General features: G+C 46.8%; 1 protein-coding gene across 2 annotated transcripts in view; it reads left to right on the top strand.

Annotated features, from left to right (window-relative positions):
- Positions 1-5,796: 5,796 nt before the first annotated feature.
- Positions 5,797-7,333, top strand: part of Chd1 (chromodomain helicase DNA binding protein 1) — a 66,866-nt gene continuing 65,329 nt past the window's right edge. For both annotated transcript variants that reach the window (XM_063245410.1, XM_063245409.1), the window contains exon 1: positions 5,797-5,968. The gene's annotated coding sequence lies outside the window, so the exon portion shown is untranslated. The remainder of the gene's footprint in view (positions 5,969-7,333) is intronic.

Below are 7,333 nucleotides of genomic sequence, written 5' to 3'. Positions count from 1 at the left end.
ACCATACTCATAAGCAAAATAAATCAAATTCATGTGTGTAAATATCATCATAGTGTAAAAAAATCCTGAAAGAGTAATAAGATCCAAATTGTACAATAGATGTTGTGAAAATGGAAGTGAAAGAAAGTGCTCAAAAGGAAAGAACTTCAATAGGGGAAAGAAGGAAGAAGGGAAAAATTATACATAGGTATATATATATACATATATATATATGTGTGTGTGTGTGTGTGTGTATTGGTAACTATACTAATCTCTGTAAATTCATCAAAAAGAACAGTTTGTGCTCTCGTTTTATCATTTTTATGCCTAATTCTTGTAAACAGAACAATTATTTCTAAGATAACATTATGCAATATAATGTAATTTCCCATTTTTTTGAAATTATGTATCGTTTCTAGCTTTTGTTTTGTTTTTAAGTTAAAAAAATTCCACCAAATCTTAGCTACTACTTCTTTCTACAACCACTACACTACTTGGCTTAATATGGCACCTCTATTTTTTTTCTTTAATTTGGAATATTTCGATAATATTTGATAATAGTCCTAAATACATAATGTACTTTGATATTATCTTTCTTTTGGATTTTCAGCTGGAGTAAAATTTTCAACTTTCCAATGTCATCAAATTACCACCCAGGTTAAAACCCTTCAGTGGTTTCCCATCATTTTGGGGAAGCTGCTTCTTTACCTAGTTGCTGGGCCTTGAAGGCAATGGTCTTTACGTAGACTCACCTTACTCACCTGTTGCTTTCTACAGCAGTACAAGGCTTCTTACAGTTAGCTTACAGTTCCTCATAGCTTGGGTGACAATGTAATTTACCACCCAAACACTTTTGAGACAGGAACTCACACTAACTTGTCCCAGCTGGTCTTGAACTTGTGGTTCCTTCTGCCTCGACCTCCCTGGGATTTCAGGCACGCACCACTTCACCAGGCCCAGACACTTCTTAGAGACACTTAGAGGATGCATCTTAAAGTGAGCAAGGCCTGATACTGGCAAACTGAAAAGTATACCGCCATCTCTTTGGCCCCATTGTTACTTCTACCCATAAGCATCTCCATTCCCTCTTTTGCCTTTCTAGTTTGTACTAATTCCTTGGTTATCAGAGTATGTCACTTTCTTAGGGGACACTTTCTCCTAAGTATTGTAGATTTTCACAGTGCCATCTCTTCAAGCTATTTTTCTCATGTGTGATTTATACAGTGCATTTTCTGCACTAGACGTTAACTCTCAAGTGTTTTTGCTCTAGCAGAATGTCTGGTATGCAATACATTTTTCCATATGTATTAAATGGCAATACAGTGTACTGGGGACACAGAGAGCCTCTGTGCTCAAAGATTTCACAACATAGCATAAAACAAATGATGAGCCAGGTGTGGTGGTGCACGCCTATAATCCCTGAACTCAGGAGACTGAGGCAGGATTGTTGTGAGTTCGAGACCAGCTGGGCTACAATGTGAGCTCAAGGCCAGCATGAATTGCATAGTGAGATCGTGCCTCAAAAACACAAAACATAAACAAAACAAAACCCTAACCCATACAAATGTGCTGTATTATAATACAATGATGCTGCAATCAGAGAGCTGTCCAAAGTCTCAGAAGACATCAGCACACCGAGCATGCTCAACAGTCAACTGTTTAGGTACCTACACAAACCTCCGGCCCATCCTGGCCCATCCTGGACAGCTTTTATCCATGTACAATGGGAGATACCTTTTCAATGACCTGAAGAAATGTATTTCCTAGGGTCAAGTGTCCACTGGGAAAGATGGATGCAGTGGTGAGGCCAGACCAAGAAAAGGCTAATTGAAATATCATATATGTACAATACCTACATATATGCATATCATACAAAAACTTACATATTTAGCTACTTAAATGTCTTTTTATTTTTACTGTATAGAAACAATTTTGTAAACTGAGGAAGTAGAATGTTTGAATTCATCCAATGTCTGATAGACTTTGAGTTGCTTCTCAGTATCATTTCTAAGTTTCTCTGAACTTCTGTGATTAAAAATGTATCACTTAACAGCCAGGTTTGTGAAGAACCAAGATCTAGTAATCCTAATTATTTAGGACTGCTGAGGTAGTTCAGGCTAAGGAGTTCAGGGCCAAGTCATGTATCACATAAGACTCCATCTCTTGAAAAACAAAAAAGGACTTAACAGTCAAAATCCCCAGATAGAGTGGCCATAAACAAGATGGATGAGCTGCCGGTGGGTATTAGAACAATCTGGGAAAATTTCCCAGATGCGTTCTAGAAATTCTCTTAGGAGTGGATGGGACAATCAAGCATATAATCAGGACAATGCTTCTTAGATGATGGTCTTCTGTCCTCTGATACTAGAAACCTAACTCCTTGCCTATACTTTTTGACTAGAAAAATGTACAGTGAACTTTTACTATGACAACTTAAAAATTTCATGAGTTCTACTTGATGGACTTTGTAAATTTAAGTACATATTTGGAAAGATTTTTCTGTTAGGCAAGGACTTGGGGGATGAAGTCTCAGGTTCTAAGATTCTTGGCTACTAATGCTCCAACTTAAAATAAGAGAGCTGGGGATGTAGCTCAGTGTGAAGGCTCTGGCTTCAACCTCTCACCACATGCACAACGATAGATGTAATACAATTAACCTACTGAACACGATGGCTTAGCACCACAGTATCCAGCATCTGTGTGGTAGTGGTTCGCCCTTTATGATCGCTTGGCTGAGGAGCTGCAGCTCACTGCTGCTGCCCAGCACTGATCATTTACTGCATACCTTTAGTCCAGGGAAAGAGCAACATTGAAAAAATGTTTTGTGTTTGTTTTGAGATGGGGTCTCACTATGCAGCACAGGCTGGCCTTGAACTTGCAGGATCCTCTTGCCTCAGGCTCCCAGGTATTACAGGAGTGCACCACTCAACATTCAAAATTTTAAGTAGTCTCTACTAGATGTGTATTACTCTTACATCATCATAAAGCTGAAAAATAGTAAGCCGATCTTAAGTTGGAGACTATTTTAATACTGTTTCAGTGGCAACTTGTCTGCACATTTTCCAGGCAAAGAGAAAATGATTATAAAACGTAATTCCTATCTTGGTATTCAAAAAAATAAACAGAAGAGCAAGAGATACCATTCTACTTATGTCATATACTTCACAATTCTGGAGAGATGATTTTCTGTCTGTCCCACTGAAGAGTACCCACTGCCTACTCAGTAGGTCTTCTAAATTAAAGATCCATAAAATGAGGGCCAGGGATTTAGCTCTGTGGCACGAGTCTGCCTGGCAAGTGCAGTTCGATCCCTGGAACCAAAAAAAAAAAAAAAAAAAAAAACCACAATAAAATGCTGTTTTAGGCACTGTAAATTATTCCTAAGGGATATGGATTTTTTTCAAATGATAACTTAAACAGTAATTAAAAACTTCCTGATTAATGTTAACTTTGGGGGTTTTTGCTATTTACATGTTGAGATTATCAGTGTTTGTCTATTGTTTTTAGTCCCAGTGAGCAAGAATAAACACAATTCAAACTGAAACAGACTTTAATAATGTAAGTAAAAAATCATCCAAGAAATAGTTACTGACTTTTAAAAATATCAATCTGTCAAGATTGTTGCAATTTCCCACCTACTTTTATTTCTCCATATTCTTAGCATTCTAAAATTCTGCAAAGCAATAAAGTATATGATTTTACCTGACACATAATTCTCCAATTACTTTATAAATCTGGCAAGATATATTTCTGAAAAAAGTATTAGAGCTCTTCATGTACACTAGTATATCAGAGGCACAGTATTTTTAAAAGGTTTGATACATGCTTTCAGAAAACAAAATGTAGTCTATACAGTAGTTCTTAACGTGATATGATACAATGACTTTATTAACTGAATACTTCTGAGTACAAAGTAATTTACCTATGGTTAGTACTTATGTAATTCTAATTTTGTATTTACCAATCTGGTAACAAAAATAAAGGCACACGAAGCTCCCATAATTTTATGATGTTAATATAAAGCTAAATGTTAAAGATTAGCACTGAGTTCACAATACTTTAGGGACTTCAGAAATGTAGATTTGTACGAACTTGTTATTCCTCATAACTCAGCATTAGAGCTACTTAATATCCAGGGTTAAAGAGAAAGAGAGAGAAAAAAAGATAAGTGCTGTTCCATTTTGGTTCACTCTTCAATGGCTCGCAGACAACAGCGGTTTTTGACTGGGGCCTTCATACTTTACCCCACTTTCACAGGATAAATATACTCATGAATATAATGAGCACATATTTGGAGTTATACTTGAAGCTCTCCTTGAAGGTTCTGGACCAAACTAGTTAAGCAATTATTTACCAAACAGGAAAATAATTATTTTGAGAAAATGGATGTTAAGGCACTCAAACGCGGCTCTTTACACCAACTCCACGACGGCAGAACGAGATTAGAAAGTTTTTTAAAAATTATCTTTAACCTTTAGAGATTCGCTACATATCCGCAGACCTGAAACACAAATGCTGTGTCAAAGAACGCCGATTTAAAAAAACCCCAAAAACCAAAACGCTTCCAACCTGAACCTCAGTCGGAGCTGCACGAGCGCGCTGGAAGATACAATGTTGCCAGCGCACCGCCAGGCCGCAGATACAGTTATAAAAGAAACTGTCAACTAAACCGCAGCGCGCTCCCGAGCCAGTTACCCGCGTCCCTCGAGAGCGCGCTTTTGTTCACCCGCGATTCGTCACGGCGCCCTTTAATCCGTCCTCCGAGGAGGACCCGGGGAGCCCCGGCGGCACGGCGCTCTTCGGATCAAGGCACCGATCACCCGCAAACGCGGACCGGTGGCATCCCGGTCCGGGCCGTCAGCAGCACAGCGGTTTCCTCCTCTGCGGCTCGGCCCGCGCAGGGCACCGGGCCCGGCGCCGCCCTCGGCCGCGAGTCGTCCGGGCGTAGGAGGCGGCCGCGGTTGCCCAACAGAGGCGCCCTGGCCGCCCGGTGTGACGCAGCAGCGCGCTCGGCCCGGAGAGCGGAGCCCGCCAGACCTCGCCAGGCCACAGGAAGCGCGGGCGAGGCCTGGCGACCTGGCCCCGAGCGCCAGGTGCGGTGCTACCGCCACTGCCGCCGCGTCCCCTCGCAGTCTCCATCTCCTCTCTCTCCCGTTTCCGTCTCAGCCTCTCGTTCAGCGCGACAGCCCCGCGCAGCCGCCCGCGAGACAGACAGCCCGCTCGCACACGCAGCGGGTGAGGCCTCGGCTCCTACTTCCCGGAGTCCCGCGAAGGGCCACAGAAGGTGGCCACCCGAGGAACGATCAGCCGGCCAACAGCCTCGACAGAGTAGAATAACTTCCGCGCGGCCGGCGTACGTACGCGCGCCCGTTTGCGCGCGCGCACTTCCCCCAAACCGCCCGCCCCGGCATCAATTGCTACCAATCGCTGCTTCTCCACGGCCACGACCGCACAGCATAGCTCCGCCCAAGGCCCGCGCGCCGGCCGAAAGGGCTCAGCGTGCGCGCGACCGCCCACCTCACTGCTTGCAAGGAAGGGGAGGGGAGCCGAGGCGCTGACGTCGCGCGGGAGGCGGAGGCGACGACGACCTCGGTGGCGGCGGCGGCGGCTACGACGAAGACGGTTGCGCTCGCTTGCTCTCTCGGCGTCATGGCGGCTGCCGGGGGCCGATAAGCGGCGGGAGCGGGAGCGCGCGCGCGGCGACGACTCGCTACTTCTCGCTCTGGCCGCCTCGGCCTTCGGTGCTTTGATAATGAATTGATTGTTGGAGCCGGTCAGCAGGGGATCGCGCTTTGGTGCCGCGGGCCGGGGCTTCCCCTTCCCCCTCACGGACTCCTGCCCAGCCTGAGACGCCCGGAGCCCGAAGACTCGGTGGCGGAGCTCGCGCGTGGGCCCGGGCGCGGGGGAGGACGCCCATCGTGCCAGCTCTCAGCGAGGAGCGAGCGACCGCGCCGGCTCCCTCCGTCCCGCCGAACCCGCCCGGCTGCCGGTGAGAAAGGCGCGGGGAGCGGGCAGCCAGGCCGGGGCCGGGGCCACGGGCGGGGGTGGCGGAGGCGGCGGCGGCGGGCGAGGCTCAGGCGGCGGCGGCCGGGCGCAGGGGGCGTGGGAGCGGCGGGTGCAGGCCGCAACTGCGGCCGCGGAGCGCATCCCGGCCGAGGCCGCCGGGCGTCTGTCTGGGGCCAGCCAGGCCGCCAGAGGAGAGGGGGAGCGAGCGCTCGGCCCCGCAGCCCGGCGCCAGCACGTGGGGAGCGCGGGGGGCCGGCGGCGCTGCGCGAAGTTTGAGGCGGGAAGCGAGCGCGGCTGCGGGCCCCGGGCGGCGGGGAGTGGGCTGCCGCCGAGCCGGGCTCCAAACCCCTCCCTGACCGCTTTGCAAACTTCGTGGGAGCGGAGCAACTGCTGGAAAGAGCAGGGAAGGAGAGGTTAGCGATGCGGTGCAGTTATTTATGGTGGAGACGGAGACCGGACGGAGATCTGCGTCCGCGGCTTGAGAACTGGGCTGCTTTAAAGGGTCTCCGCGAGGAGGGCTGGCGGAGAAGGGGGCGAGGGGGGAAGGAAGTTACGGTGCACGGGGAAAGCCATTTTGAGGGCAAAAGGAGGTGAAAGGGAAAGAACGGAAAGTGAACTTTCTTTACGGAGACTTTCAGGAAGGAGGTAGTTCGAGTACTTCGGCATTTTTAGAGACCTACATGTTTATTAGTGGAGATTTTTAACTAGGGTTGGAATTCGCGTTTAACATTAGGGATGAACGTTGAGTTGAGTGGTTACTTTTTAGATAACCTGTTCTTGCAGAAGAAAGTCTACTGGACTGAGATCAGGAGTATTAAAATCCTGTTCTAGGTGCAATTTGTTAGGATTGAGTTGGCAGCCGTCTGTTTTTCTTCTTTTTGCGGGGGGTGTTGTTTTGTGGAATGGGAATAATGATAGAAGAGATTTTTTTGCTGAGGTCGGAAGACAACTCTGCTGCTCTCGGGCTGCTGTCTTGGTACTTTCTGGCTGGGGAAGGATCTGACGTCTCCTTCCCCTGCTTCTTCCTCTCCCTCCCCTGCCGGAGACCTCCTTTGTTTATTCGTGGATGGCTTGTAGGTGACTCTCCAGTGCTGTGCTGAAATTTTGAGAGGGGGAAATACTGTGTCTTGGTCCATTATTTTTTGCTCCAAATCTCTTACTTTCACAATTATACTATGTATTTTGGTGCCTTTTTTTCCCTTTGGAATTTTGTTAATCCAAACTGCATACATAAATTTTTTTCACTCCACTATGAGTTTGCATGCCAAAGACGACTTTTTATTTTGATCTGTGCATTTTTGCTAGAATTATATGATAGTTGTTTTTCTTTTCTCACGTGACCATTTAA

The sequence above is a fragment of the Cavia porcellus genome, unplaced genomic scaffold (assembly GCF_034190915.1).
Source record: "Cavia porcellus strain 051 isolate PalLab524CR breed Dunkin Hartley unplaced genomic scaffold, mCavPor4.1 scaffold_2, whole genome shotgun sequence".
Taxonomy (NCBI): Eukaryota; Metazoa; Chordata; class Mammalia; order Rodentia; family Caviidae; genus Cavia; species Cavia porcellus.
This window is presented reverse-complemented; position numbering and strand designations above follow the sequence as displayed.